The 16,660-nt window shown below is 45.5% G+C and overlaps 1 pseudogene; it reads right to left on the reverse strand.

The window, feature by feature from the left end:
- LOC115038193 (uncharacterized) overlaps positions 1-16,660 on the reverse strand; it is a 51,938-nt pseudogene that overhangs the window by 19,870 nt on the left and 15,408 nt on the right.

Below are 16,660 nucleotides of genomic sequence, written 5' to 3' on the forward strand. Positions count from 1 at the left end.
GAGGGTGAAAGGAGACAGGGAGTAAGGGAAAAGGAAACAAGGAGGGATGGTTCCTGCTCCGTCTCCTCGGCTTTCTCACCAGATTGTCTGTAAGCGCCTGAGTGTGCGCTGTGCGTTCGGATCAGATGGCTGCCGTGCTCTGAGTGACAGGTACGATCCGGGCCTGCAGCATCGCCGGGCCGGGCGCTCAAGCTGCTGTGGAGCGCCGGTGTCTGAGTCGGAGCCACGACAGATGGATCTGACAAAAGGGAAGTGGGAGCACTAAACGCACTGTTGTAGTCAGACAGGGAGTGAATGTCGGCGTTCGTGTGCTGCTCCAGTCCCCTTGGATCTCTGTTAAAGGTCGAACTGGAAGTGAGGCCTTCTGGTGACTCGGGTGAAGATGCCTCAGAGTTCTCCACCACCGGACCAGCGGGGTAAGAGGTCGAGGACGCTGTAGCAACGACAGGTGGAGGAGATCCCGAGAGCAACAGGTTGAGATCGCTAATTGAAAGGAAGAAGTTTGAAGATAAGGAGGAAGAAAGATCCAGATCTGCCGGCAGCAGAGCCGGGCTGAGCTCTGAGGCCCAAACGCCGACTGTCAGCCTGGACGTGAAGCCCACGTAGGATGGATTCGGTGTACGTGACTCGACTGGCAGAGCGTACACGTCGCTCAAATATCCGTGATCAGAGTGAAGCGGGACCAGCCTGACTGACAGACGGGCTGCTTCAGACGAAGGCCAAAGATCCACACCTGAAGACTCCAACTGGGACGGCTCCGCCCCTGTACCCAGAGATAATCCGCCTGGGGGGGGCAGTCCTGATATACTGCTGAAGGAGACCAAGCGGTATTCAGGGAGCGGTGTACCATCAACAGCCGACATCTGAGAGTCAGTTTCACTTTTGGGAAGCGATGGAGAGGATGCCATGTCAGCCGCTGTCAGTTCAAAGTCCCTTTGAAGGTTCGAGGGCAGAAACGACAACAAAGAAGGCCGAAAGTTCACACCAACTCCTTCTGACTCGTGAGCGTGAGCAGATTTGAGAGCAGCGTTTGCCCCTGAAAGCAGACCGAGGCTGGTCTCCTGAGAGGCAGCAGAGGCTGGAGGAGGAACGGAGGAGAACTGGTGCAGAGGGGAGGATGAGGGAGGAATGAGCGAGTTAGACGAGTGAGGGTGAGGGGCCGCTGGAGTTTGGAAATTACCAGCGATAGCATGAGATGAGGAGTCCGACGCTGAGAGAAAAGGAAGAGAGGTAGAGAAGGCGTAACGAAGGACGTCGAGAGAGGAAGCAGGAGAGATAGAAAATGAAGTTTCTGTCAAAACGGGAGAAGGAAAGGAGGAAAGTGAAGGTGAACGTGTCGGTCTAAAGTCTGTACTTGTATAAAAATGATCTATGGGCTGACTTTTGTTGTCCTGCAGGCTTAAAGAAACTGAAATCTGTTCTGCGTCCTCCATCTGTGGCGCTGAAGAATCTGGGGGACGGAGGTGAACTGAGTGCAGAGACGGCGTCGGCTGTCTGACGAAGAGGGATGAAAAGGAGGGAAGAGGCAGAGACGTCAATCTGTCCTGAGAAAGCTCGCTCGGCAGGTTTTCTGAGACACGGAGAAGTTTTTGGATAAAATAATGTTCACTTTCTCCCTCAGAGGAGGTTGAAGGGGGCGTGGCAGGAGGCAATGCATCGGGCGGGGGGCTGCTAAAGGCGCCGCCATCAGTCGACTCATAAAGAAACGGCTCAGTTCCTGATAAATATTCATCATCTGATGGATCCTGAAGACCCTTCGTTTGGTTTTCTCTGGTACTTATGATCAGGACGGACCAATGGGGAGCTGCAGGTTTGTTCTTTCTGTTGCCAAGTGCAGATGATGAAGATGAGGAGGATGATGCTCCCGCCCCTGAAGGTTCCTCTGTGTTGTCCTGAAATGAGGCGGTTGAAGGAAACTCATCGTGGTTGTTTCTTAATCCAGAATCATGCGTAGCCTCTGAAGGCCTGGTTGTGGTTTTGACTTCGGCCGGCGGTGCTGGAGGTTTTGTGACGTGAACCGTCGGTTTGGTTGGCACTCCAGTGGCGGCCGGGCGTCTTCCTCCTGTCGGCCTCTTCCTCCCCTGCCAGATCAGAGGGGTGGAGATGAACCCCAGGGAGGCCTTGGAGCTACGACGGCCCGGAGCCCTAAAAAAGGAGGCTGGAGTTTTGGGGTGAGGTGATTCGGGTGGATCTGGATTCAGAGCTGGAGGTCGATATGCTGGACTTGGAGGAGTCGGGACTTGAGCTGAGGAAGCTGTAGGATGAGAGTCTTTGCTAAAAAAGGCTGCAGTGCGTGGCGGTCCAAGATGAAGACCTCCAGCAGCTGTTGGTCCAAAAACACTCCTCCGTCTTCTGCGGTGAGCAGCCAGACCAGCAGGAGAGGACGTGGACTGAGAGACGAGGATTTGGAGCGGCGGTTTCACTGGAGTCTCCTCTGCTGGATTCCATTACAGTGAAAAAGGAGGTTACAGATCATAAATCAAAGATGAAACAGCATCCACAAAGGAGATAAACAAACGAAGCACTTTATTTAGAATTTGCCATCTGGACTAGCGTTAGTATCAGAACTGACCTGAATACGATCACGTTTCTCACATTCTTGGATTTTTAGCAGAGAAGACAAACAGAAAACATGCCGAAGGAAAAAAAAATCAGGTGAAGTCCAGAGGTTTTGAGATTGTTTCATGGATTGAATTGTTTGTGACACAACAGAAGAAGCCAAACACAATTTTGTGAAATGAGACACCAGGTGGGATAAAACTGAATACGACTAATGTGAGTCCAGAAACGTACTGTCAAAGAGAACGAAGAGATTTTTTCTAATAAGAAATAAAGACCACACAGACCCTGTTAAGGAAAGAAGCAGGCATGCCAAAGCGTCTTACCCCCCGAGGAAGCAGCAGGTTGGTTAGTAGTTACTGACAGCACAGTCGATCCTGGAAACATTAATGGAAGACATGAGGACGAGGACGAGGAGATGGAAGTCACGTGGCGGCAGAAAAATATCACCAAAAAGATCGAACAGCGTTAATCAAAATCATTTATGTGCAGAAGCTCATATAAACCATAATCCGTCTACAGATGAATCAACTTCTTTGAACAAATGGAATTATTGGTTATTAAAACAGAAACAATAAAAAATATAGAGAAGGTTGCACTAAATACAGCTGCAAAGTTGTTAAGAGGCCAAAGTGTAAGAATTAAACTGGGTGACGTTCACGTGTTATTTCTTTAGTAAAATATAAAACTGAGGAGAACAAATCAATAATTCTGACTCATCATTAACTGTAAATTAACTGAAAAAAAATAAAATAAATCAAGCACAAGCCCAAATTTACCTGCATCTTCTGACATTTTATCGATAAAAGGCCAAGAAATGAATTTTCACAAGAAGTGAAAACTAATTAAAAATTTGAATGTTTAATATTAATCCGATCAAAGACTCTTTTATTCAGGGAAGAAAATCTCTTCTATGAATGTGAATTTGATTTCCTTTTGTGATTTTCCTCAGAGCGGCGCTGAGCTTCTGGATGTTAAAGGAATCTGCGGCGGCGGCGGCGGCGGCGCTGCAGGATGCTCGTCCTTACCCTGAGCTGTGGGGTTAGTAGCTGGGTGGTTAGTGGGAGCAGAAACTGATGCTGCGCTGCTGCTCGTCTGCTGAGCTACAGGAGGAGCAAACAAAGCAGATCCGATAAACAGCAGTCTGTCAGCAGGTAACGGCGTTTCAACATTCATGGATAAACCCTGTTTCCTGTATCCGTCTCTGTTGGGACTCAGTTTGAATTCCACTCAGTCTTTGCATCTAAAGATAATTTTACTTCAGTGGAAGTCTGAGAAACAACCGGAGTTAAATCTGTTTCCAACACACAAACATTTCTTATCTCGCCTCGACCAGATAATTAACTTACTTTTTGCTAGCCTCATGCTAACTGTGCTAGCTTAGAAACCAGGTGTGTTTGTGTATTTGTGTTGTCTTTAATGAACAGAAAAACAGATGTGAGCAGCAAAAAAGGAGACAGGACAAAATCAGGCCGTTGACGTTTGGCGTCAGAGAGCCATAAAATGGAAATATGGTTAGCTACCTTACCATGTGCCGTGCTGCCGGTGGGAGGAGCGTTAGTGGCGGGGCTGCTGGTGACGGTGATGGTAGTGGGAGGCATAACTGATTAGCACAACAAGTCGGCACGTCAGTAACACAAAACACACAACCAGGCTGCGCTAATGACAAAAAGCCTCTGGACTCGTTTGGTCGCAGGATCAACCTCAAAAGTCTTTCTTGATTCTGATGAAAACAAGAATCACAGAAATCCTTTTGACACAAACTGCGTTTTTCCCAAAAAAAGTTTGGTTTGATTTTCTGTTTTTTGACACACTCAAAAAAGAAGCTCCAAAATCTCTTTTCAAATATTGGAATGATCAGTCAGAGCGAGCGTTAGAAAGCAAACATAAAAATCATTCTTCACAAATTGGTGGAATCAGCTTTGGAGGCGTTCAGCCAACAAACTGCAGTTTGGGAGTTTTTCTGCACCAAAAGTCTGGAGACGCTCACAGCAGCAGAAGAAGCCTTACCAGAGGAGGAGGAGGAGCTGGTGGTGCTGGTGGTTGGGGTTAGAGGCATGCTAGTGGTGGGGGTGGTGGATGGAGAGAGGACTGGAGATGGCAAAGTGGAGGACCGCGGATGGGAAAGATGGGAAAGATGTTAACGCTGCCGGGTGCACAGATTATTTTCCAGCATGCAACACTTCACACTTCATGAATAAAACCTCAGCAGCAGGAAGTGCAGCTGGTGTTTGCTCCTCAGCAGCTCTCTCCATGTACACAGTATTTAAACCGCCAGATTTCCAAATAAATGAGCTGATTTGTCACCATGACATAAAAACAGAGGCTGCACCGTAAAGTCTAACTAAGCTCACCAAAAGCATACAAACTGATCGATGCTTTGAAAGTAAAGTGGACCACAAACTGGATTCTGCACAACCAAATCTTTATTTAGAGGAATTGAATCCACCTGAAAAGAAACTGCATGGTGCCCTTGATCATTTCCATCAGAAATAGTATTAGTATTTTTTTTTATTATTTTTACTTGAAAGTTTTTACTTTTATTTTTATTTCAAGTGAATATTTATTAATGTAGTAAAAGGATGAGTTTGGGAGAAAGTTATCAGCCTTAATTTTCCTCCAGCAGTGCTCAACTCTCAAACAAATAGTTGCTTCAGGGAATCTGAGATGCTCACAACAAAGCAGAGGGACCGAAGAAGCCTTACCAGAGGAGGAGGAGGAGGAGCTGGTGGTGCTGGTGGTTGGGGTTAGAGGCATGCTAGTGGTGGGGGTGGTGGATGGAGAGAGGACTGGAGATGACAAATCAAAGGGTACAGCAGAAGGACCACAGACGGGAGACACAACAGTGTTAACGCTGCCATCCCAACGCTCCGTTTAAATGAACTTTCACAACCGTTTCTGCGCTCACGGCTGAGAACTCCAACAAACTTGTGCAGTAAAATAAAGATTTCCCTCTTAAGTTCAGCAGAGGACTCTTTTCCTGCTCAAAGAGCCGGAGCTGTGAACACTCATTCACCAGCACAACTGCTTTTATGTCGTTTTTACTCAGAGAAAAATGGTGTAAAGGTGAATTAACCCAAGAAAATATTTGATGGAGCTGTTTCCCTGAATGCAGCGGGAGCTAATATTTATGTAGCCTCAGTCCTCCTCGGGCCTTCTCCCAGGTAGATCATAAATAATAAAGGCTTTTTACTTTCAAGTGAAACAGCTTCATGCAACTTTTCATGAGCTCTTCAAAGCACAGAATCAGAGGGAGGTGTAGACTTTTGGAAAAACCATTTTAGGTAATATTTTTTTGGGGGGGTTTTATAATGAACTTTAAATGACTTCATTAAAAATGCGTCCTTGAATATCTGTCACACTTATAGGTAATGAGGCGAAAGAGAAAAAAGAAAATGAGCTGAGACAAAAAAAAAAAGAGTTCCTCTGAGTGTGATGCTATTCACATAAATCCAAAAATAAGGTAAAAGGGAAAAGCATCAAAACGGATCCGCTCAGCGGCTGAACAACATAAATGAGCAGGGTAGAGGGAAGAAGGAGGAGATGGAGGAGATCAGAAAAAGTGACGAAGAAATGAAGTGAAGAGGAGGAAAAGTGTAAGAAGCTGAAGATGAGGAGGCAGCAGGAGAAGGTGGAGGCCGAGGTGAGGGTGGCTTACCGTGGGCGTTGGCATTAGTAGCATGGATGGTGTTAGTGGAGTCAGTGGATGAGGTGGCGGGAGAGGAAGCGGCTGGCGGGAGTGACAAGGGGGGGGGGTCGGGACGAGAGAGAGAAGAAGCAGAAGACGGTGAATGGTCGAGAAGCTGCATCACAAAAGATCATCTTCACTTCAGAACCTGCGACATCACCAGGTGGCCAACTGGACTTGCTGTCGGCGACGTAACCCCCGCCCTGACTCACACAGACTTCAGACCGTCCAACAGCAAGTCCACTTGGCTGTGACCTTTGACCTGGACAACCGACAACTTTCTCTGCAAATAAAACTGCAAGAATTTCTTCATTAGCGACTGAATTGTTGAGCCGTGAAGCAGATCTGAAAAAAAAAAAAAAAAATCACCTGGTACATTTCTCCAGCTCATCAGAACCGAACCAGACCTGAACCGGGCTTCATGTCAGAAATAAATAATCACACTGTGACGGTTCCCTGGCCGCCCACCTGACGGACCCGGTCCGGCGTTCAGGCCCTCCTGCTGGTCTGCTGGACTCAGCTATATTCAGGAAGTCGGGCTGGAGCCTAATTGGCCAAATTCCATCATGAGCACAAAACTGACCTTTGGAAAAAATGTCCCTCGGAGGCATCCGTAAAGCAGGATAGTGTGAGAGCTGACATTTGGGGAGTGGGGTCAGCTCATTAAACTGGAAAACTGGGAACAAGCAGACTGAAGCATCTGTGTCCTTTCCAAGAATGTCTTCGTTTGGACCGACTTGATGGAGATTCCCGTCCTTCTTCTTTTCTCATCTGCTCGTCTTTATTTGTAAGTCACGTGTTCCTCTCCATCGTTCGGCCATCGGAGGAAAAGAAACTTATTTTCAGGGCCGCTTTTTCTGCGTCATTTCAGAATTGTGAATCTAAATTTTAGCCCTAAAAACGGATTGATCATTGAAATCTGAATATCCACAGATTGTTTCGTGGCATTAGAGGAAACTGTAATGGAGCAGGATGAGAGATGGTCCTGCGGTTAGATTGTATCCAACAGTGGTGGATGGACGCGCTCTGCTTTTCAAATCAAACCCGTCAAATCCGTCAAAATTAGCACGATCGCACAGAAAATCTGTCTAATCTGCTAATTTAAAAAATAAAACGCAGACTGCTTCTTCTGTCCAGCTGATGTTTAAAGGAGCGGCCACTTTATAGCTTTTGTTTTTCTCCTCCTTCAGCCAACATCCTCATTTCCTTTCCTTCTTTTCAGACCTTCAACTTTTTATTTCTTTAACTTACCCATCAGCCCTGTCGGGACGCCGTTAATCTGAAAAGTTAGCGTGACCTCGAGTTGGCGGCAAACTTTTAAACCAACATCATTGAAAAACAGGTGATTGCAGGTTAGAGGAGGCATCATTATTATTATTATTATTATCAGTCGGCAGTGGGTTGGACGTGGTGCACTTGTTATCCGCCTGTGTCCTGAGTGGAGGTGTGTTTATTTTCCCTACCTGGGCAGCCCAGTCCAGGGGAGTCACAGCTGGTGGGGAGAGGTGTGTTGCTGGGTGGGGAGACACCTTTGAGGAGGGGAGGGCAGATTAAAAACACACGTTAGGGTTCATTCTTTCAAATGTTCAGGGAGGATTTAGAGTTTAGAGAAGTATTCACTCAGCCAGGTTTGGGATCGTCAGTTTTTAGGTTAGTTGGTTTTTACACATTTTTAATGACTGCACACTGTTTGAGGGAAATCTCTGAATTTTAGATTTTAGACCAGATTATTATTATTTTTAATGATTTACAGCTGTCACTGTAATGATGCGTTTGAGGTTGGCTGGGAACTTTCACAAAGTCAGAGTCATCTTGACCTTTTTAAATTTTAAATAACTTTTGGGAAGAATTGCTGATACAAATATTGTGTAACTCCCAGCAGGCTCTGTAATTTGTAATTGCTCGCCGGTTTTGAAACAATTTGTTAATCCGTCTGACTCCCTGGATGTTCGCCTCGGAGAAAGTTTCCCACACCAGCTCTCGACATCCTGCAGGTTTCCCATCAGTCCGAGGCTGTGGGCTGCGGCGGCTCACGGGAATCAGACGAACTGACGTTTTGTTTCAGGGACAGTCTGTCTGACCGACTGTGTGCGAACAGCAGCCAAGTCTCAAACGCTTCCCGACTACTTTGGCAGTTTGAAATGTAATCCAGAGGCCCAGGAACAGGAACACACACAGCGTTCGAGAGGACGGGATGCAGGTCAAAGCAGGTGAGGAGGCCTGAATGTCAAACTGTCCCTGTCTTCCTCCGACTCCTCTCTTCACCTCCTTCTTTCCAGTTTCTCCTCATTCTTTTCTCATTTCTCTTTTTGTCCAATTTGTTTCTTCACGAAGGGGCAAACTGGAACGTTTACTTGCAGATCGCAGCATACAATACAATTCTCTGAGCCCCAAATAAAGTGAAATATGAATCATATTATATTATGACGTGTGAATGTTTTTGTTTGTGTTTCCGGTTTCATTAAGTTTAGAGCGCACAAATGAACCGATCGGTCTCTAATTATCAGTTCTAATGAATCAAACCATTAAGCAGCAGGAAGCAGCCTGAATTTCCATGTTTCTACTCTTACTCTTGGAAAAAGAAACACAAACGTCGGTTCTGCACACACACACACGGCGTCTATTGAATTTCAGAGAAATGAAACGGGGGACAGTCAGTGAGAGAAGTCGCTCTGTGCCAGCTTAGGTGTTAACAATGTAAATTACAACAAAAACAAATATATACACATTTCCTTTTCTGCCGACTGGCCCATCTGTCTGTTGCAGTTTGTCCACATTTGTGAAATTCTGCTTCATGTTCAGCTGAACTAATAGCTGACGTGTGTCATTAAAGCTTTTCCATTCGCCGTTCCCAGCGCTCGGTGTCTTCACTGGGAAAACGAAGGCAGACCAGGATTTAGATTGTCTCTTTGTGGTCTGGCTCCGTCCTGGATGACTTCAAGGTGCCCTGTGGAGTTCTTGACCACGAGCAAAGCTCAGAAAGGACCGACGGTTCTAATGATGAATCCCTGCTGCATGAAAAAATACGTTTAAACGGTCCAAGTTTTCTTGTGGATGATCCAGTTACTTCCCCGGATACACAACCCGACATTTGAAGGATTATTCTTCATTTTCAAACGACAGTCTTGATGTTAACGAAATAAAATATTATCTAAACACTAATTTGAGTTCAGTGGTTGATTTTGGGTTGAACCTCACAGTTTAAACTGAGCTGGTAGGTTAAATCCAGGCTCATAATTCAAACCTGAACTCATCACCAACACTCGGAGGTTCAGCCTGAAGTAACACTCACCCAAATGGCGGCTGTGTTGCCATGGTTACAAAGACTTTGGCCGTCCAGTCTTTTTTATAAACGCACTTTTCCATTCCCTCCATCGTCACGACAACCGTGATATGCTGCCTAGCAACAACATCGAACTACGGTTCATCACAGCCGGATGACAGACGACCTATTGGTCACAAAAAGAGTCTAAACTGGAATGTTATAATGATCGTGTTTCTGCTTTTTGACAATGTCACCAGGAGAGACGGACAAGACTACCAAGCCAACAGAAGCCGTCCTGAGGGGCCGAGACTGACGGGCGCCTGAGAGTCTTTAAATGGTCTCTTCACCTTCTGGCATCAATGAGAGATGAAAGACGGCGTGATACACGCACACAAGTACAGATAGTGTGACGCACAATTTGGCAAAGAACTGTCGACACACACGTATCCGGCCACGAGCACGGCGGGCGTCTGGTGACAGCTCCTCCTCTGCCTCCATCAACGCCGGCCTCATTACCGGAGCAAAGAGAGACATAAAAATGGGCCCCGGAGCGTTTTTGGGGGGCCTCGTAAAAGGCAGGCAGCGTTTTCAAGGCAAACAAAATGAAGTGCACCTTTTTTCTGCACGGGGAGGAAAACAAGTGTGAAATGGACTTTCCACTGCATGAAGCAGTTGAAAGCTTCGGTGTTCTGAGTGTCCTGGAAATCCATTTCTAAAGAAGCTGTACATTTTTAATGCATCCATTAAGCTCTGGTTGAGTCTGATTCTTTCAGTTATAAGAGACGGTGGACATTTAGTTTGTCTTTGTGCTGCAAACTGATGAGAGTGGAACTCATTTTTAGATTCAGCTGTTCAACAGATAAAAACCAACTGCAACAAATACACAATTTTTTTTAAATAATAAGAGCTATGTTATGTGATTTTTGACTTTTAACCTCAGTCTGTTTGTTTCAGAGGTAATCTGATTAAACAACTGAAAAAACGAAATAAATATTTGAATATTAAATATCTGGACGACTGTGATGTTATAAATCCAATCGTGGCTGAGCAGCAGACGGTGACGGTGACTGCAGCTAACCTGAGAGCCATGAGAGAGAATTCAAATCCACTGAAGCTCAGGACGCGTCTGTCCAAACACACCGACCGTGTTTGTTTCTCTGTCACCTCATAAAGCTTCTCCATTCCCGTCCGCCTGAAGGTTTATGTTTCAGGGGCGCCACACGGGATTTTGGGCCCCATGAAAAGAATCTTTACAGTTATACATCTTATACATCTTCCAGTTTATGTGACCTGCCTGTGAGTTTAATCTGTTTCCTGCTGCTGGAATGAATCTTTCTCTGCAGGAAGGAGGATCGATCTCTTTTTATTATTCATTCTGTAATCAATGCAGCGCAACAGATTTCTGCTCGATGGGTGCCAAACTATTTATTGATAAGTACTAATAATTTAGAACCAGACAACTAACTTCAATCTCTGTCGATATTACTGCTTAAGTAAAAAAAAAAAAAAAAAAGAGGGTTTCAACACCAAGACGTCAGCGAGTGCATTGTAGCAAATAATATGAATTAAGTGATGATATCAACTTTAAAAGGGATTATTGCACATTCTCCTGCATGCATCATAGCTCAGTTAGCACAAGCCAATTCATACCTACCTCCAGGACACAGACACACACACAAACACACACATACTGTAGACGTACACGAGCAGCATGTTAGCAGCACTCACCACTAGTTGGCGCAGCAGTAGTTAAGTGAATGCAATGAGGGTAGCAGACTGTGAAGAGAAGGACAGATTAGTGGACATCAGTGCGGGGACACTTCAGGAAAACATTTTCAATCACATTGACGCCACGTCCATTAGTCCACGAAAACTATCAGCTCATCAGCTCATTCAAAGGTCAAAGAGAAAGAGACAGACAAGCACAAGACAAAGTCTATTAGAGTCCAGGAATTAGACAGAGCCCTACGAAACGGTGTGTGCTTAAATCAGCTGCGCAGCCACTTCCTGCTTCCTCTGACCTCTGACCTCTGACACTGTACTGGAACAGTTTTTGGTTTTTAACTGAATAAACTCAGAGCTTTCGTTTCAAACCAGCTCACTTCAGTCTGCTGCTGAAAAAACCGAAACTGAGTCGAAGAAAGAAGGAAGGAAGGAAATGAAAGATAGAAACAGATACGACAGACAGAAAGATTGGAAAGAAAGAAAAAGACCACGAGGAAGACGGACAGAAGACAAATAACACAAGAGTACATTTCAGATCCCCTGTTGTGTTTTTGTGCGATCAAGTTTAAGATTTTTCAGCGTTCTTTCTCTTCAGTTGTTTGAACGTCGTTTTTTTAATTCTCTGCAGTTTTTGTTGATTCTCTGCTAGATGAAATCAAACCACTTTTCTCTGAGCGCTCATCACATGCTTTCATTGTCTCTCAGCGACAGATGAGATTTCATGGAGAGTGAGAAAAGCAACTCCCCAGCTATCTGTGTGCGATTGTGTGCGTCGCAGAATCAGAAAACTAAGTGCAGATTCATGCATTTCTTAAAAACCACTGCAGGTCTCTGAGGCTTACAAGCATGCATACACACGTGCGCAAACACACACACACACACACACACACACACACACACACACACACACACAGGGTACAGTGTTGGCATGATTTACCCTGAAACCACTGCGGCTAACCTCCTGTGGCTACACACTCATTTACAGAACTTTTGAATAAGAAGTGCTTCTCAGTGGACACACACACACACACACACACACACACACACACACACACACACACACACACTGTAATACTTAAATACAGTGAGAAAATGTTGATTATGTAAACTTTCAGGTTTCAGGTTTCAAGTGTGTTTAGAATCTCTGTGGTCATTTTCATGTGTGTGTCTGTGTTTGTATATACACTCAGGTTGTGTGGATTTTGCATTTTGATGGTCAATATACAAACAAACACTGAAACATCTCGCAGTAAATAATCTATCCATCTAAATATAGGGCTGTGTGTGTGTGTGTGTGTGCGTGTGTGGAGGAAGTCACCATGAACTTTGTGTATTTTATCAGCCAACTGGGTCTTTGGAGCAGAGCGGGAACTCGGCGCTGGAGTCAATTAACTCGGCAGCCGAAGTCAAAATCAACTAGAAATTGGCTGAAGTCTGGTTGTAATTTTCCACCCTGATGGCAAACACACTGAAACACTTTGTTTCTCTACAGTACCACAAATCTGTGTCTGTGTGTGTCTGTGTGTGTGAGACGAAGACATATTTGTCAAACAGTACAACAACTTTCAGAACGATTGTGACTTTGTTTATTTTTGTAAGATTTGATAAAAGTTGCTGTGCCTCTTTCTCATGTTTTGGCTAGCATATAGAACTAAATTATCTTTATGGTTCACTTTAGTTTGAATGGTGACCAAAGAAACTTTTGGTTCTTACTGAAGATGCAATTCTTCCTCCTGTTTTATAATCCTAATGATTTCCTGTCGGGGGGTGTTACTCACTGCAGCTGAGCGTGGTGTCGGTCTGGGCCAGACTGGAGGGGATGGTCCAGTGGCTGTTGTCCCAGTCGATGACGTTGCCCACCGTGTCGCATGTCAGCGCCTGGAGCTGGTGCTCTGTCATGGCGTAATCCCACAGCCGGAGGTTGTACATGTTCCCCGGAAAGTTGTTCTGCCCTGAAAGCGAAGACAGGCCGTCGTCATCGCACAACACCACAACGTGAACATCGCAATGTTTCAGAGTCGACAATGACGTTCTGTGGAAGGTCGACCTCCTACCTGATGTCAGGAGGTCAAAATCTGAAGGGACAGGGTGATGAGGCTGTTTTAACATGACCTCTGACCTCTGAGTGGCTCAAATTCAGACTAACTTCAACTCAATCTGAGATCAGAAAGCTGGACTGAAGCTGAAATGATGAAGCGTGTCTGCTTCGACGGGCTGAACAGCTAACAAAACATGTCAGAAATCCTACATTTAGGATAAAAGCCAAAGACTTACCTCCTAACCGGAACTGTCCACCGGCAGGGACGGAGTGTCCGATGGTGAGGGAGCAGATTTGGGTCTTGTATTGTCCATTAACATAAACCACCACCTGACCGTTTGAGGACGTCCAGAGGAGACACAAACGCTTCATGCTGGACGTGAAGTCGGCAGAGGACACCATGCTGTTGATCGGACACGTCACTCCGTTGATGTTCATCGCCATGCCGGCCGGCGTGGAGCCCACGCTCAGCCTCTCGGCGCCGCTCATTTCCAAGTAGGTGAAGAAGGTCTCTTTCTGTTCAGGAGGAAACAAACTGGAGATGGAAACTCCACAGACCACCTTAAGATGTCTGCTGGTTCAGTTCAGTTGGCCGATGCCAAAGTGGAATGGTTTGTTTTCAGCCCAACTTCAGTTTTTGTTTGGAAGTTATTAGCTCAACTTTCAGGCCTAACGTTAGCATTTACAGCGATGTAAAATTCAAACTTCAGTCTTTTCTCAAGTCTTTTCTTTGTTGTGAGTTTATTAGTGATATAAAAAACGAAATCCCCTGATTAGCTCACTGCAACCATCGTCGCTCCGTCGTACCTGTTTCTGGTTGGTGCGTTCGACCTCGAAGCAAACCGTCAGCTGATTGAGCGCTGGGATGGAAACAGAGTTGGCCACTTTGGTGACCTGAGTGTTGCCGCTGGTTATTTTGACCTTCTGGTTCCTCAGTGCCACGGCAACTAGAGATGAGGGACGAACAAAGGGAAGGAAGGATAGTAGGAAAGGAGACGGGACAGAGGAAAGAGGAGAAGAAAAGAAAATACAGAGCGAGCAAGAGAAGTCACCAAAACAGAAAGAAATGTGAATAACGGAAAGAATGAGAAAGAAATGTGGAAAAGAAGAACAAGGAATGAAAATAAAAGGAGGGAGAAATTAGATTTGTATTTATAATTATAGAAAAAAGAGTAATTAAGAGCACAAAGGTGTAAATAAAGAGGGGGAGGAAAATCCAAAGGATGAAAAGAGCGGAAATATAAAAAGTGAAAAAATGAACACAGAGTTCTTCATTAATTACTTGAATTAACGGTCTAATTGTGATTTTAACTGATGGCAGATTTTTCACCACAAAAGAACGTTGGCTTGACTCAAAACAGCCACTAACACACACTTGATGTAGAAAACACACACACACACACTCTTCTGGACGCACAAACCATCCGCAAGTATTGATGATTCAGCGTTTTGGTGTCTTTTCCCAGCAGAAGGACTCTGACAGGGTGAGTTCAAAAAACAGCCACACACAACACACACACACTTCCAGCCATGCAAATACCAGTGAACGCACATTAGGGCACGCACACACAGATCTGGTGTCAGAGCGGCTCCTTTGGTAGGCCCATACTCAGACTGGTTGGTGCTGATTCTCTGATGTTTGCGTTCTCCAATTTAAACCCAATTAAAGCTGCAGGATCTGATAAAGCTGACTTATCGGTTCAGTAAACATCCAGGTTCATCTTCTGTCTGTCTGCACTTACTGGAGATGAGGATTTGATCTGAGCTTCAGACAGAGGTTTATATTCTCCTCTTTCTGTTGACCAAATCCTGAGTGGTCAGAGTGAACCTGACAGATTTATTATTCATGCTTAAATACAATCACATTCTTTGGAGAGATTATTCTGTGAGTGTGTGCCAACACAGATCCCAGACCCGGGGATCAGGTCTCGGTCTGGACCTACCGTGCCGGAAGCTAACACTGAACCCTTTCTTCTGCACGCTGAAGTCTGAGGTAAAAGACAGCTCCATCACGTTCCCCGTCGAGTTCAGAGTCAGCCCGTTGGCCGTCAGGCCGCAGAACTTAACGTCAGCGTTTCCTGTGTTCACCACCACCCGGTCGTAGATGCAGCCCGGCGCCTCCTCCAGGTCAAAGTCCAGGAAGGACAGCTGGATGATGAAGCCGGCGGGAGCCTGAATGATCCACTTGCAGGTTTGTGAATTGGGGTATTTCTGGGGGTAGCAGGGCGACGTGATTCTCCCCTGGACGTCCGTCAGGACCAGGTTACAGTTTGTGGAGCTGCAGCCCAGAACTGGAGCTGACGGCAGGATGAAACATTCATGAACTTTCAGGTCGGGTCAAATCAGTCAGAGGACAAACGCTGACAGGCAGGGACACAAGGGGACAGGACAAGGTAGCACACAGGACAAGGGGCAAGAGGCAAACACCTTAAACCTTTAGGAATCAGGAGGCTAGGAGGGAGGCTTCAGGGACAAACAGCTGAGTCGGCATAAAAAGGGAATTCTTGTCAGTCAGTCCAGACCGAGCAGTCCAGGAGGTAAAGACAAGTAAAAGGACGAAGTCCAAGTTTTCAAGAAAGTTAGAAGGACTTCAAGGATTCAGGAGACAAACCGAGAATTTATTTCTTTCCAAGGCAACAAGAGGACAAGAAGAAGAGTTTAGAAATCAAAAGGTTGCACTCCAGGGATCATGGGAAAACAGACACAAGGCGGGAGAAGACAAGACAAGTCGTGCAGTTAGGTAAAGGTTCAACAGCCAAGAGAGGGATCAATCAATCAATCAATCAATCAGTCAATCAATCAATCAGTCAGGGACTCTGAGAGCTGATTGATTGGATTGGACAGAAGTGGCCTGATGACAGTCACTTCTGCTGAGTCAGCATTGAACCGAATTCCAAGCTTTAGATAAAACAAACCACCGACGTTCGTGCTGGAAACCAAACACATGCAGAATTAAATGAGGAAAAAGTCACATTTATTATTTAGATTTTTTTTCTCAGGGAAAATCCAAGTAGTCAATTCCAATGAGTATTTTTAGAGCTGGAGGGGAAAACATGAAGTCGGTGCAGCTTCGTTGAATTCATCTGTCTCAACTAATCCTCTAAATGTGAAGCACCGAAATGTTTTTCAGCTATACGTGGAAACCTCTGAGGACGGACAGGAAGTTTTTCATCCACCGAGATTTAATACTGTGTCTGTTTTGTTTTTAGGGCCCTGATGTGTAGAAGATCTGCAGAGACGGACAAAAGCTCCAAAAGCTGCAAACGTTACAGTCGATCCTTCTGGAAACTCATAATAGGTCGGTTTGTCAGAGACTCAGAGCCGACGCTGCTGATGGAGTGGGATTCATTCACGGGTCGAACCAAAGAACACGTTAGCCTTCATC

Source organism: Echeneis naucrates, chromosome 24, assembly GCF_900963305.1.
Source record: "Echeneis naucrates chromosome 24, fEcheNa1.1, whole genome shotgun sequence".
Lineage (NCBI taxonomy): Eukaryota > Metazoa > Chordata > Actinopteri > Carangiformes > Echeneidae > Echeneis > Echeneis naucrates.